The 16,325-nt window shown below is 43.9% G+C and overlaps 1 pseudogene; it reads left to right on the top strand.

Moving 5' to 3' along the window:
- Positions 1–8,506: 8,506 nt before the first annotated feature.
- On the top strand, positions 8,507–9,526 carry LOC116576915 (annotated as a pseudogene).
- The last annotated feature ends 6,799 nt before the right edge of the window (positions 9,527–16,325 follow it).

The following is a 16,325-nucleotide window of genomic DNA, read 5'->3' as shown; positions in this document are numbered from 1 at the left end:
GCGGCAGCGGGGAAGTGCTGGGCCGGCTTCTGAATCTGAGCCGAGGCCCGGGCTTCAAGGTGCCAGGGCTTGGCAGAGTCCCTGGGGGAAACTGCGGCGAGGGCCAAGACTCCGCCAGCCGCCTCAAAATCCCAGAAAGCTGAGGAGGAAGTCCAATGCCCGCTCCAGTCTAGGAAGCTTAGACCACTGTGCCGGGAGCTCTCCGGCCTCTGTGCCTCAGAAAGGGAGGCCCCCTCCCTGCCCAGCCTCTGACTCTCCATTCCCTCTGTCTCCACTTACCTCTCCTTCTCTATGTCTGTCTGTACCTTGACACAGGACCCTTCAGGGCCAGGTCCATATGGACCTTAGCCTATGTCCAAGCCTCACAGCCTGTCATATGCCCAGGATACTGAGGCAGGATTAGGTCTGCCCACCAGAGTCCCCTCTCAGTAGGATTCCCAGGTTAGCCTCTTGGTCCTCAGCGTGAGCTGCATCCCTCCCTCCACTCATTTCCAATGAGCCTCTGTTCCTTTCCAGACTTTTACCTCAAAATCGGATTGACGGGAACAAGACGAGGCAATAGCTTCCCTGGATGGATTTGTCCCTATTCTTATGATAGGAAAGGAAAGCCAGGATCAGTGCCTCCCCTACTACCCAGCACTCAAAGGTGGAAGCCTAACACCAACTAGGAAAAGCCAGCTGCTGCTGTCGGGAGCCATTCGCCATCTCCATGATGGGCTAACTGCTCAAGAATCCCTATCATCCTTAGCAGTACCAGATTCTGCTACCCCATCTTCCTTTCCCAGCTTGTCTCATGGAGTCCCAAACCAGGAAGAGGAAGTAAGATCTAAGGGATGGAGAAGTTTAATCCTCCTCCAATCCTGCCTTCTCCTGGAGTGGAGAAAGGAAAGGCCCTGGTGTTTCAGAGATGCCTGGGGAGTCATGTTTCCTGTGTTAGGGAGAATTGGATGACACATCTCAGCTTCTGCTCCCAAGCCCTCCTCCCATGCCCTCCCCAACAGCCTGTAGGGAAATCCCTTGCAAATAAATAGTGTACAGATGAGCCATCCAACGACTGTGTGGAATGGTGAACAGGGAGGGCAGTGAATCACCAGGTACCATGGGAAGACTACATTTAGGCCAGAGTCTGGAAAGAACTGGTTGATAATCATTGGAGGAAGTTCATAATGAGAGCATCTAGAGTTGTTCTTTCCAGAAACTAGAGTGGAGACTTTCTATAAGTGCAAGGCTTTCTGAAGACTCACAGGAGATACTCCAAATCAGCATTAAGTAGTTCATGATGACATGGAGAAATGAGATACAGAAGGGACTGGCAAGACTTTGGTGATGAAAACAACGGGGCAAACCAGCCAGCATGTAAGAGAGAAAGGGAAGGCATGTATACACATTCTCTGTTAGTAGAATGGAATTCTTTGTTTCATTGATTCGAACAGGTACATTTCTTTCCACATTTTGATAGCTCTGAAATGGGGATGCATCTTAGAATCAATGGAAGTTTAATTCATTGCAGTGCTATAGTGTAATAAATATTTTTTCTTCTTAGTGGTACATAAAATAATAGAAAGGTGTAGTATTTGTTGATAAACAGCTGATGGAGAAAAGAAAAAGACAGGCGGTTTTTTTGTTCGCTTTTTCCAAAGTGAATTTGAGTAGCTCTGAGTACAAAAGCTCTCTTCAGCTAGCTAAGTGAATAATTGACCATTTATCATACAAACTTGGGTTGGTTTAGGGGAAAGCCGTCAGGTTTGGTGTCAGGCTCACCTTGGTTTTGAAACCTGGCTCTGAATCCTGGCTCAGCATTTAGCAGCTGTGCGACCTTGGGTAAGTCCCTTAACGCTTAAATAAAATGGATACAATCACTCCAACTTACTAGCTTATTGTGAGGTTTGACTAAGTTAATGCATGTAAATTTCTGGCATGTGGTAGGTAATTAATAGGTTAATTCCCAAATATTTCTAAAATTTATTTTATACCCCCTCTTTTCCAAAAAGGCTTGAGATGGTTTATAACCAAAATAAGCTAATAAAAACACAAGTAAAAAGACAAAATAGGAGTAAGGGAAAAGGAATAAAAATACATGCTATCACCAAGTGTTGACGAAGTCACTATAATTGAGATCAAAATCTGGCTTATCAGCAGCAGGCCAAAATGGTCTTTTTCCATTTCAGAAATGTGGAAACAGTATTTCTTTGGTGAAGTGTAGGGAACAAACTTTCCCTTGGCCCTAACTTTTATTTATTTAATTTTTAAAGATTTATTTATTTATTTGAGAGAGAGAGAAAAGGGAGAGCACAGAGGGAGAGTGAGAGGGAAAAGCAGACTCCCTGCTGAGCAGAGAGCCAAGGCAGGGCTCCATCTTAGGACCCTGAGATTATGACTTGAGCCAAAGGCATTCACTTAAGCGACTGAGCCACCCAGGTGCCCCTGGCCCTGATTTTTTGTTTTTTAAGATTTTATTTATTTATTTGACACACAGAGAGAGATCACAATAGGCAGAAAAGCAGCAGGGGTGTGGGGGGAAGCAGGCTCCCCGCTGAGCAGAGAGCCAGGATGCAGGGCTCTGATCCCAGGATCCTGAGGTCAAGCAGAAGGCAGAGCTTTAATCCATTGAGCCCCCCAGGCAACTCGCCAATTTTTTTTTTTTTAAAGATTCCATTTACTTATTTGACAGAGAGAAAGATCACAAGTAGTCAGAGAGGCATGAAGAGAGAGGGAGGGAAGTAGGCTCCCCGCTGAGCGGAAAGCCCAAGGAGGGGCTCAATCCCAGGACCCTGAGACCACCATCCCCGGGGGAAGGCAGAGGCCCCAACCCACTGAGCCACCCAGGCGCGACTCCTCCTCCCAATTTTTGAAGTAGTTTCTCATGTCAATTTTTACCTATATGTCTGGTACAGTGTCTTACCATTTACAAAGTGGTTTCACAGTTACTATCTCATCCGATGCTGTATTAATTCCATTTTGTTTCCATTTTATGGATTCATTCATCCAAAGTATTATTTATCATGTGCTTGCTATGTGCCAGGCATAAAAAGGAAAGGCCAAGCTCTTGGTTAGTTTATTAGTTCTATTAGTTAGTCAACTGATTGTCTAACCAGTTACTACCACAAATTCACTAATGAATGACCTGCAAACTTACTAATTAATCACCTAAATAGTCAACTCCGAGGGGAGCGGGGGCTGCAGGATAAACTGGAGAATCCTGGTCAGTGCACAGAAATGGCTTGCACCGAGGCAAGGGGAGGTTTGGTTGAAGACGACTGCTTGAGCTGGCTCCATAGCGTGGTGAAAAGCAAATTACAATTAGAAAAAACAAACAAACGAAACAAAACAAAAACAAAACTAGGTTTTTGGAGTATTTAATAAATACCAATGTGAAGATCCACCCCAGACCAACTGAGTCAGAACCACTGAGGATAGGAGCAAAGTACTGCCCTATGCCAATCCTGGAAATCCTGTTCCTTGCTTTCCTAAGTTCCCTGGTAACTAGGAGTGGTCACGTGATCCAATGTTGGCCAATAAGGCCTAAACAGAAGACTGCCAGGAGGAAGTTAGGGAGGGAGGAGTTGTGTTTTCTTTTTTTCTTTTCTTTTTTTTTTTCTTTCTTGGTAAAGGGGAACACATAATCTTCTTCTAAGGATGAGAACCCTGGAATTCTCACCCCCTAGAGACCCTGACGCAAAGACAAAGGGCACTATACTAAGGATATCGGAACAAAAAGAAAGCGCCTGAGGGCATCAATGAGCAGGTAAGCCAGTGCCGACTGTTTCTTGTGAGAAAAATAAGCCTGTTTCTTGACATCATTGTTAGCCTGGGTCTCGGTTACTTACAGCCAAACACACTCCAGAGACATGTGTAAAGGTCGCAACTATGTGTTGAGTGAGTCCTTATTAGGCACTCCACCGTGAGGGATACAATCTGAATGTTCATGTGTATCCTTGTGTATTTGCACACACTTTCCTGTTCAAAGCCAGGACACAAAAATCCCTCCCTCCACATCCCCTTCCCAGCCATGCTCTTTAGTGTGCGCTATGACCTAAGGCCTGGGGTCCTTATTAAGTCCCCCAGAAGGAAAGGATGGGTAAGAAGCACAGAATTCACTGTCCCCTGTGGCTTTATCCCACTGTGTCCCCAATAGCCCCAAATCTTGGTTCTAGATTTTCCAGCCCACATCCCATTAGGATTATCAAGCTCAGCTGGGGTGGGGGCAGGAGCTGAGCTCATTCTGGAAATTGGAGGATTGAGCAACAGGAATGGGTAGTAGGTAGCAGCGGCTGCAGGTGCTTCCCCTCAGGCCCCAGGTGCAGTTCTGCTCACCTGACCTCTTACCCTGGCCTCCCAGGCCTTCTCCCACCTAGAATATTAAGAGACTTCCAGTTAGAAGAAATTGAGGAGTGGATTGGCTTGATCCCTGACCTGGGTGATATAGGCTGGTCTGAGCCCCCTCAGGCCTGAGGGCAGAGGCAGTGATTTACCATTTACCCTGTGAGTCCTTTCTATAACTCTTCAGTGGGGGCGCTACAGAGATAAGGAACGAATACTCCTTTCTGGGTTTTGCATAGTCAGGGCTAGCAATCTAGGTCTTCTGTTCCCAAGGCCTTAGCCACGGGTGGGTTGTCTGCCGATCAGACTTTCTCCCCCATTCCACTACCTGCTCCTGCACTGCCACTTCTTCCCATTTCCTCCAGTTCGACTGCTCTGAAATGCGCGCTTATTTTGCTATCCCTCTGAGTAAGGTATCTCCACAAGGGTGGGATTGGGTAACAAATATGCCTACATCAGAGAATTTGTCTCATTAGCCAACCCCCTTTTTCTTTCTTCCTCTTTCTCCCCTCTATTCTTCCTAAGCACAGACTATCCAAAACTGGGTTTGAATGTGGGTCCTCCGAGGGTATTTTTTGAATGAGGGGCTGAAACAAATTAGGACTAAGAATGAGAGAGTATGTGATCGATCAGCAGGTCCTTGGAATTTGAAGTGAAAAAACCTGAATTCAGGTCCTCCGCAGGCTGCTTACAGAGGGACCTAGATCACGATCCACTTAAAGCCTGTTTCCTCATCTGTAAAATGAATTTAATAATAACAGCCACCTTGAAGGATAGTAGAAAGGATGAAACACATAGAAGTGCTTGAAGGGCTCACAACAATAGCTAATGTTTATTGCGTGCCTACAACGTGCCTGGCAGAATTCCAAGAGCTTTATGTGTTTACCCTCATTTCAACCTTACCATATTATCAGGTAAATACTATCATGGTCCTCATTTCATAGATAAATATACCTAAGGTCATACAATGAGGAAACGAAGTCAGGATTTGAACCCAATTGATTAGTCTGGATCTCCAGTGCCCATGCATTCAAATATACTGTTCTATGGTCATTTAACCTAACTAAGCTCCTTTCACTTGTTAAACAAAGATAACAGTACCTCCCCTACAGTATTGTTGTCAAAGTGTAATATACTGCCTGACACAAGATAATCCTATTATCATTACTGTACTGTCAATTGATCTTACCCACGGTCTCACGCTTAAAAAAGGAGTTCATTCGACCTCTAAGTTTCTAGACCCCAAGATCTTTACTATCGTTATTGTTCATTTTCTAAAAAATACAATACCTACCTAGAGACCAAAGACTTAGTCATCTCTCTTTAGACTCCCCAAAGATAGGGGCACCTAGGTGGCTCAGTGGGTTAAGCCTCTGCCTTCAGCTCAGGTCATGATCTCAGGGTCCTGGGATCAAGCCCCACATCGGGCTCTCTGCTCAGCAAGGAGCCTGCTTTCTCCTCTCTCTGCCTGCTTGTGATCTCTGTCTGTCAAATAAATAAATAAAGTCTTAAAAAAAAAAAGAAAGAAAGAAAGACAGATATAGTACAGGGGCACCTCCTGGGTGGCTCAGTTGGCTAAGTGTCCAGCTGTTGATCTCAGCTCAGGTCTTGGTCTCAGGGTCATGAGTTCAAGCCTCCCCCCCCGCCCAAGACATAGTACATCCTTCATGGTCCCAGAAACATCATGCTCTGTCTCCCACTGACCCCCACCAAGCTGGCCACGAAAGAGTCAGCAGGACTCATGGAAGTGGGCTGCTCAGTCACCAGGACATGCTGGTAGTAGAATGGAGAGCACTGATTCTACTGCAATCTTTTCTTATGCAAAGATGGTGCCGATGGCCCCTTCTAGCTGGTAACACCATCTTGGCCAAAAAAGGGCAATGTTTAATAACCCAGGCACAAATGGGGATGAGGATAAACGCACTTTCGTCTGGAATAAAATCCTCTATAACAGGCTTTCTTCCTTGCCTCCAAGATCCTTAAGCTCCCTCCATCTAGATAATGTTTGGGAAGTGCCTCCTAACATCTAGCTTCATCCCCTCTTGCTGCAGTTGGTCTATTCCCTGTCTCTAAAGAATCAGAGGCATTCTGGGGCTTGGTTAACTGGTCAGACCTTCACAGTGGAGTTGCCATTCTCTAATTTCAGCCACCAAAGCTGGGTTTGAACTGGCATTGAACAGGGCACAGACCCTGGTCTGTGTTCCTGGGAGGCAGAGCCCGAGGTTGTGGCTCCCCTAGAATTCAACAGACCCTAAAAGGGGAGGCCAGGAAGGAGTCTCTAGGCTCAATCCCCCATGTCCCTGCATTTTCTGAAGTTCCTTCTTTGAACATGTCCCTTTATTTATTGGGCTTCATTTAACCTCAGCCTTGTCCTCTGAGATCATTTATTTGGTAACTGTCACTCAGCCTGCTGTGGCATTAACTTCATAATCCTATTGATTTCCTCCAAGCCAGTTGGGGGCTTTCTCAACATCTTCCTGGGTCAGTAGGGGCTGATTGCCAGTTCTGGTCATTACAGAGTATACTGGAGGGTCCAGACTGGTATGGATTTGCCCAGAGGACCATCTTCGTGTTCCTTTGTCCCACACTGGCCCTTCTCAGGCTGTAAGAGATGGATTTGTGTGGCTGCCTTGGTTGCTGAAGTGTGAGTAAAGTGGCAAAGTGCCCACTACCACCGCCAGGAGCTCCCTGAATGGCTACTGAGGCCGTCCTTCAGCTCAGAAGTCCTGGGCTTCACCAACTGCAGCTTGCTTGGGCCGGAACCCCACCCCCTCCGCCATCTTGGATCCGGAGGGGTAAGGGGTCCAATCAGCACAGGAGAAGCGGGTGAGGGTGGGGTGAAGCTGCAGCTCGAGCCCACGTGGCCACCGACCTGCGCCTTCCCGCCACCTGCGGCCGGGGCCTGGCCCCTGTCGAGCTGCAGCTGCAGCTCCCAGACACCACCCCAGCCCGTCGCCAGGGGATTAGTGTCCGTCTGTAGGTTGGGACAACCTCAGTGGGGGTTGTCCTGGTCCAGACGAAGGCTCTCCTTCACCTTCCGCAGGACCACTTCCCCAGAGTCCGGCTTGGGCAGAGGGGATTGTGTTGGGGGGTCTGACAGCCTGGGGTGCTGATCTCTCCCAGAGCTGAGGTGTGGGGTGACGGGAGCCCCCCTCCCCTCCAAGCCTGAGCCACATGTGCTGGGAAGTTCATTTCCCCTTGTTTTGCACAACGGGCTCAGGGATTGACCCCAGGAGTGACCTCAGTGTCAGGAGGCATTAATGATCTCCATACGGGCAATAAACAGGCAGACCGGCTGGCTTGGTGTGGAGGTGCCCTGGAATGGGGCCGCCTTATTAGCCTCACATTCGTTTTTGGGTAGAGGCTTAATTAGCAAGAGCTCCCTCATTCGTCTTCCCTCCCCCAAACATCCTGGAGCGCGATGGGAACATGATTGGAGACACTGGACTTCTCTGGCTGGTTCCTTTGCTCCTCATGGGCCTCCTCAAGAGGCAGACTCTTCAGGCGTCTGCTCGGTCATTTGTCTGCCTCTAACAGAACTTTGGGCTTAGTCCTCCTGATAAAATCTCTCTTGTTTTTAAAAGCCCCCAGAGGTCAAGTCCATGCATTCTGAGTCAGTTCACTTTTTTGTCTATAAGAACCCAGGAACAAGAGGATCTTACTCTTCTTTAACTTAAATCTCTCCTGACTCTTTGAGTTTGAGCCCAATTTTGCCAAAGGGAGATTTCCCAAGGGAGTAAATAAGAGAATAAATAGGTGGTTACCAGCCTGTATGTGGGTGCAACGTGGGTGGTGGGTGCTATAGGGTCCTTAGCAACTGCCCAAGCTATTAAAATCACCATCTGATGTATCCTATCTCCTCCAAATCCATTTCCCTCAGGTTGGTTCGTTTTTTCTAGGTGTGTGATTTACCCTCTTTGGGCTTCAGTTTTTTTTATCTGCATAGTTCCTTTAAGATTCAGCAAACACTATATGCCAGGCACAGTGCTAAGTGCTACAGAAATGAAACAGAGAAAACCCAGGCCCTACTTGAGATGGAGCTCCCAAACTAGCGGGGAAACAGACTTGTAAAGAAATGCAGTAATAAAATGTGCTTGGGGCTATAATCTAAGTCCATATTGGGTATGATGAGAGTAAAAAGAGGGAGTTACCAACTCATCCTACCTTTTCGAGGAAGGCTCGCTCCATGAGCAGGTACCATCTGAGCCCATCTTTGGAAGACAAATATGTATGGATTCCTGAGGAAGAATGTGAAAAGGGTATTTTAGGAAAAGGGAGGAACCTGTACAAAGGCACAGAGGCCATGTTTGAGGAACAGCAGGGCTGCGGTGATAGAAATTGGAGCTTTGTGGGAAGGGAGGGCTTGGGAAGGGCCTTGTAAACCATATTGATAACTTCATCTAGAGAGCCATGGCAGTACCTTGAGTTCTGCAGAAATAGCACCAGGGCCCTTGAGATCCAGATGGGCACTGGGTGACTCAGCCTCAAGGAGGAAAAAATAATTAAACGTAGGCAAAGGAGACCCTAAGAAGGATCCTGATAGGCAGAAAACATCGTGTGCATTCTTTCTGCAAACTTGTTGGAAGGGGCACAAGATGAGGCATGAAGATGCTTCAGCCAGCTTCTCCAAGTTTTCTAAGTAGTGCTCAGAGGGGTGGAAGACATGTCTTCTAGAGAGGAAGGAAAATTTGAAGATCTGGCAAAGACTGACAAGGCTCATTATGAAAGAGACATGAAAACCTGTATCCATACCTCTTAAAGGGGAAATAATAAGGAAATTCAACGATCCTGATGTATCCAAGAGGCCTCCTTTGGCCTTCACATTGTTTTGCTCTGAGTAGCATCCAAAAATCAAAGGAGAACACCTGGGCCTGCCCATTGGTGATGTGGGAAGGACCTGGGAGAGACATGTGATGATGCTGCTGGAGACGACGAGCAGTCTCCGGAGGCTGCCTAGCTGAAGGGAAAATAGGAAAAGGATATTGTTGCATATTGAGCTACAGGGAAGCTGATGAGGCAGAAATGGGAGTTATCCAGGGCTGAAAAGAGCAAGATAAAGAAGGAAGGCAAGGAAGAAGATTTTTCTGGTGGAAAAATTGGTTTGAGGGCAGCTTTTTTTCTTGTCCCTAAAGCATTTAATGCTCCCCCTCCTTTTAATGAAAAAAAATAAATAAACTGTTAGGCGGTGTAAGATCTCTTTTTAAACTTTACCATGTCTTTTTTAAAATGGAGTTTACATACTACCGAATTTGTCTTTAGCTAGCCTTATCCCCGTGGTATTTTCAATAGCTATTAAATTTGTTAGCAGTATGGGCATAAAAATGTAAAGCAAGTTCTTGGTGCACAGCCCAAATCAGATAAAAGGGGGATGATGGGTTTTTTCATCTTTAGTTGTTTCTGATGCGACTTATATGAAATCATTGTTTTTCTGTTCACTTTGTAGTTGTTAAAAAAAAAAAAAAGTTGCGGCTGTTTTGTTGACTTTTTTTTTCTTTTAAAGGTTTTATTTATTTATTTGACAGAGACAGTCACAGTGAGAGAGAGTATACAGGCAGGGGGAGTGGGAGAGAGAGAAGCAGGCCTCCTGCCGAGCAGGGAGCCCAACTTGGGGCTCAATCCCAGCACCCTGGAATCCCAGGACTCTGGGATCATGATGTGAGCCAACGGCAGACACTTAACAACTGAGCCACCCAGACGCCCCTCTATTTTTTTTTTTTAATTTTATTTATTTGGGATGCCTGTGTGGCTCAATTGGTTAAGCCTTTGCCTTCAGTTCAGGTTGGGATCCCACAGTCTTGGGATCAAGTCCCACATTGGGGTCCTTACTCAGCAGGGAGCCTTCTTTTCCCACTGCCTGCTTCTTCCCCTGCTTGTGCAGTCTCTCTCTCTGACAAATAAATAAGATCTTAAAAACAATATTTATTTATTTATTTACTTGAGAGAGAGAGAGAGAAAGCATGGCATGTGAACAGGGAATGTGACGGAGGGAGAGGGAGAAACATTCCCCACTAAGCAGGGAGCCCGATGTGGGACTCGATCCCAAGTCCCCCAGGATTATGACCTGAGCCGAAGACAGACACTTAACTGACTGAGCCACCCAGGTGTCCCTGTTCTGTTGATATTCTGAATGCTTCTAAGTAAATACAAGTTCTTAAAATGTGTTATCCTTTTCATAGGTCTGAATTTTTTCTTCTTGAGGGGAAGCTATAATCTTTTGCTTTTGCCCATTTTGGATCACACGAATGATTTACACTATTTATCTTTTCATATAGTTAGCTGATAAGAAGCTTTTTGCTACACACCTGCATATAATGAGGGTAATAAAATTTGAATTGAGACAGAAACAAAACAATTTAAAAAACCACCTCTATCTAAGGGCAGTAGGAATCCATAAAGGGTTTTTAGGAGGGAACAGGGCTGGACGGGTCAGACTTGTATTCTAGAAGATGACTAGTGATGAAGGAAGGGAAATTATTAGAATAATATTTAGAAGTGGAGTAGGAAAAAGGCAGGGCAGTAGTTGGATGTTTCTGGGCAGGAGTATGGTAGTCATTTGTCATCTTCACCTCCTGTATCCACACTCAGAAAAGTTTGTAGTTTTAGGGGAAAGAATCATTCCCGCTGAGTATTTTGGTGGACTGTCCGTGAAGGGGCTCTGTCCATCCTCAGCCAGGACCATGTTAGATGCTCTCAGAATTCTAAAGTTGAGCATAATGGCTAAAGAAGGAAGGAATGTGAGTTTAATCATCCTCTTTGGGCCTCAGTTTCCTCATCTGTATGTATCATTTAAGATTCAGCAAACACTCCATAGGAGGTAGCATTATTTTTTTCTTATATAACTCCAATATAATTTACATTAAAAAAATAACAACAAGTCCATGGTATCACCCAGTATTTATTCCACATTCAAATTTCTCCAATTTTCCCAAGTCTATCTTTTACATTTTTCCGCAATTCAAGATTCTTGCATTGTGTTTGTTTTTTTCTTCTTAAAAATTAATTAATTTTTTCTAAACATATAATGTATTATTTGTTTCAGGGGTACAGGTCCCTGGATTGTCAGTTTTACACAATTCACAGCACTCATCATAGCACATACCCTCTGCAATGTCCAGCACCTTGCCACCCTATCCCTGCCCCCCCACCCCCTAGCAATCCTCAGTTTGTCTCCTGAGATTAAGAGTCTCTTATGGTTTGTCTTGCTCCCTGGTTCCATCGTGTTTAATTTTTCCCTCCCTTCCCCACAAACCACCCCTGCCACCTCTCAAATTCCTCATATCAGAGAGATCATATGATAATTGTCTTTCTCTGATTGACTTATTTTGCTTAGCATAATACCCTCTAGTTCCATTCACGTCATTGCAAGTGGCAAGATTTTGGGGGTTTGATAGCTGCATAATATTCCATTGTATATATACAACTTCTTTTTTTTTTTTTTAACTTCCTGAGTCCTCTGTTCATTTTTTTAAAGATTATTTATTTATTTATTTGACAGAGAGAGAGAAACACACACACACACACACACACAAATAGGCAGAGAGACAGGCAGAGAGAGAGATGGAGGCAGGTTCCCCGCTGAGCAAAGAGCTGATGCAGGGCTCAATCCCTGGAACCTGGGATCATGACCTGAGATGAAGTCACAAGCTTAACCCACTGAGCCCCCCAGGTGTCCCTATACCACATCTTCTTTATCCATTCATCTGTTGATGGATATCTAGGCTCTTTCCATAGTTTGGCTATTGTGGACCTTGCTGCTATAAATATAGGGGTGCACAAGCCCTTTTGGATCACTACATTTGTATCTTTAGGGTAAATACCCAGTAGTGCAATTGCTGGGTCATAGGGTAGCTCTATTTTCAACTTTTTCAGGAACCTCCATGCTGTTTTCCAGAGTGGTTGCACCAGCTTGCATTCCTACCAACAGTGTAGGAGGGTTCCCCTTTCTCTGCATCCTTACCAGCATCTGTTGTTTTCTGACTTGTTAATTTTAGCCATTCTGACTGGTGTGAGAGGATATCTCACTGTGGTTTGGATTTATATTTCCCTGATGTCAAGTGATGTTGAGAACTTTTTCATGTGCCTACTGGCCATTTGGATGTCTTCTTTATTGAAATGTCTGTTCATGTCTTCTGCCCATTTCTTGACTGGATTATTTGTTCTTTGAGTTTTGAGCTTGATAAGTTCCCCATAGATCATGGATACTAACCCTTTATCTGATATGTCATTTGTGAATATTTTCTCCCATTCTGTTGGTTGTCTTTTGGTTTTGTTGACTGTTTCCTTTGCTGTGCAAAAGCTTTTGATCTTGATGATCTCCCAATAGTTCATTTTTGCCCTTGCTTCTCTTGCCTTTGGTGATGTTTCTAGGAAGAAGTTGCTGCAGCTGAGGTCGAAGAGGTTGCTGCCTGTGTTCTCCTCAAGGATTTTGATGGATTTCTGTCTCACACTAAGGTCTTTCATCCATTTAGAGTATTTTTGTATGTAGTATAAGGAAATGGTCCAGTTTCACTCTTCTGCATGTGGCTGTCCAATTTTCCCAACAACATTTGCTGAAGAGACTGTCTTTTCTCCGTTGGACATTCTTTCCTGCTTTGTCGAAGATTAGTTGACCTTAGAGTTGAGGGTCCATTTCTGCGCTCTCTATTCTGTTCCATTGATCTAGGTGTCTGCTTTTGTGCCAGTACCACACTGTCCTGATGATTATTACAGCTTTGTAATAGAGCTTGAGGTCTGGAAATGGGATGTCGCCAACTTTGGGTTCCTTTTTCAACCTTCTTCTGGTTATTCGGGGTCTTTCTGGTTCCATATAAATTTTAGGATTATTCCATTTCTTTGAAAAAAGTTGATGGTATTTTGATGGGGTTTGCGTTCAATATGTAGATTGCTCTGGGTAGCATAGACATTTTCACAATATTTGTTCTCCAATCCATGAGCTTGGAAACATTTTCCATTTCTTGGTGTCTATCTCAGTTTCTTTCACAAGTACTTTACAGTTTTTTGAGTGCAGATTCTTTGCCTTTTTGGTTATGTTTATTCCTAGTTATCTTACGGTTTTGGGTACAATTGTAAATGGGATCGACTCCTTAATTTCTCTTTCATCTGTCTTGTTGTTGATGTATTGAAATGCAACTGATTTCTGTGCATTGATTTCCTATTCTGACACTTTACTGAATTCCTGTATGAGTTCTAGCAGCTTTAGAGTGTAGTCTTTTAGGTTTTCCACATGAAGTATCATATCCTGCATAAAGAGAGATAGTTTGGCAACTTCTTTGCCAATTACAATGCCTTTTATTTCTTTTTGTTCTCTGAGGCTTTTTTGTTGTCTGCTGTCTTTTTGTTGCTGAGGCTGGGACTTCTACTACTATTTTGAATAGTGAGGGTGGACAGCTCTGCCATGTTCCTGAGCTTAGGGGAAAATCTCAGTTTTTGTCCATTGAGAATGATATTGCTGTGGGTTTTTCATAGATGGCTTTGATGATATTGAGGTAGGTACCCACTATCCCTACACTGTGAAGAGTTTTGAACAAGAAAGGGTGCTGTACTTTGTCAAATGCTTTTTCAGCATCTATTGAGAGTATCATAGGGTTCTTGTTCTTTTATTAATGTATTTTATCACATTGATTGATTTGTGGATGTTGAACTAACCTTGCAGCCCAGGAATAAACCCCACCTGGTCATGGTGAATTATCCTTTTAATGTACAGTTGGATCCTATAGGCTAGTGAGAATTTTTGGTTAGAATTTTTGCATCCATGTTCATCAGGGATATTGGTCTGTTAATTCTCCTTTGTGATGGGGTATTTGGTTTTGGTATGAAGGGAATGCTGGTCTCCTAAAAAGAGTTTGGAAGCTTTCCTTCCATTTCTATTTTTTGGAACAGTTTCAGGAAGATGGGTGTAAATTCTTCTTTAAATGTGTGGTAGAGGGACGCCTGGGTGGCTCAGTTGGTTAAGCAGCTGCCTTTGGCTCAGGTCATGATTCCAGCGTCCTGGGATCAAGTCCCACATCCGGCTCCTTGCTCCGCAGGGAGCCTGCTTCTTCCTCTGACTCTGCCTTCCACTCTGTCTGCCTGTGCTCGCTCTCGCTTGCTCTCTCTCTGACAAATAAATAAAAAAAATAAAAATAAAAATAAATGTGTGGTAGAGTTCCTCTGGGAAGCCATCTGGCCCTGGGTTCTTTTTTGGGAGATTTCTGATGACTGCTACAAGCTCCTTACTGGCTATGGGTCTGTTCAGGTTTTCTATTTCTTCCTGGTTCAGTTTGGGTAGTTTATATATCTCTAGGAATGCATCCATGTCTTCCAGATTGTCAAATTTGCTGGTGTACAGTTGCTCCTAATATGTCCTTATAATTGTTTGTATTTTGGTGTTAGTTGTTATCTGACCTCTTTCATCATGATTTTATTAATTTGGGTCCTTTTCTCTTTTCTTTTGGATAAGTCTGGCCAGGGGTTTATCAATCCTATTAATTCTTTCAAAGAACCAGCTCCTAGTTTCATTGATCTCTTCTACTGTTCTTTTGGTTTCTATTTCATTGATTTCTGCTCCTATCTTTATTATTTCTCTTTTCCTGCTGGGTTTAGAGCTGTTCTTCCTGTAACTCCTGTAGGTGTAGGGTTAGATTGTGTACTTGAGACCTTTCTTTTTTCTTGAGAAAGGCTCTGTTGCTATATACTTTCCTCTCAGGACCGCCTTTGCTGTGTCTTAAAGATTTGGAACAGTTGTGTTTTTATTTTCATTTGTTTCCATTCCATTCCATTCCAATCATTTTTTAAAAGATTTTTTTTTTTTTAAATTTGAGAGAGAGAAATCACAGTAGGTGGAGAGGCAGGCAGAGAGAGAGGGGGAAGCAGGCTCCCCGCTGAGCAGAGAGCCCGATGCAAGCCTCGATCCCAGGACCCAGAGATCATGACCCAAGCCGAAGGCAGAGGCCCAAACCACTGAGCCACCCAGGCGCCCCAATTCCAGGAATTTTTTAAATTGCTCTTTAATTTCCTGGTTGACCTATTCATTCTTTAGTAGGATGCTCTACTGCCTCCATGTATTTGAGTTCTTTCCACCTTTCCTCTTGTGGTTGAGTTCTAGTTTCAAAGCATTATGATCTGAAAATATTCAGGGAATGATCCCAAACTTTTGGTACTGGTTGAGACCTGATTTGTGACCCAGGATGTGATCTATTCTGGACAATGTTCCATGTGCACTGGAGAAGAATGTGTATTCTGTTGCTTTGGGATGAGATGTTCTGAATATATCTGTGATGTCCATCTGGTCCAGTGTGTCATTTAAAGCATTTATTTCTTTGCTGATCATTTGTTTAGTTGATCTGTCCATTTTGGTGAGGGGGTATAAAGTCCCATACTGTTATTGTATTTTGTGAAAATATTTTTTTATTTTGTTATTAATTGGTTTATATAATTGGCTGCTCCAATTTTGGGGGCATAAATATTTAAAATTGTTAGGTCTCCTTGTTGGACAGACCCTTTAAGTATGATATAGTGTCCTTCTTCACCTCTTATTATATAGTCTTTGGCTTAAAATCTGACTTGTCTGATCTAAGGATTGCCACCCCAGGTTTCTTTTGATGTCTATTATCATGGTAAACTGTTTTCTACCCCCTCACTTTAAATCTGATGTGTCTTTGGATATAAAGTGAGTTTCTTGCAGACCGCATATCAATGGGTCTTGTTTTTATTTGTTTGTTTGAATCCATTCTGATACTCTGTGTCTTTTGATTGGGGTTTTTATCCCATAACATTCAGGGTAACTACTCAAAGATATGAATTTCATGCCATTGTATTGCTTATAAGGTGACTGTTACTATATATTGTCTCTGCTCCTTTCTGGTCTGTTACTTTTAGGTTCTCTCTTTGCTTAGAGGTCCCCTTTCAATGTTTCCTGTAGGGCTGGTTTGGTATTTGCAAATTCTTTTAGTTTTTCTTTGTCCTGGAAGCTTTTTATGTCTCCTTCTATTTTCAATGACCACCTAACTGGTTATCTGCATATTTTT

Source organism: Mustela erminea, chromosome 18 (genome assembly GCF_009829155.1).
Source record: "Mustela erminea isolate mMusErm1 chromosome 18, mMusErm1.Pri, whole genome shotgun sequence".
Lineage (NCBI taxonomy): Eukaryota > Metazoa > Chordata > Mammalia > Carnivora > Mustelidae > Mustela > Mustela erminea.
The sequence above is the reverse complement of the archived record's forward strand: the minus strand, read 5'-3'. Positions and strand labels throughout refer to the sequence as shown.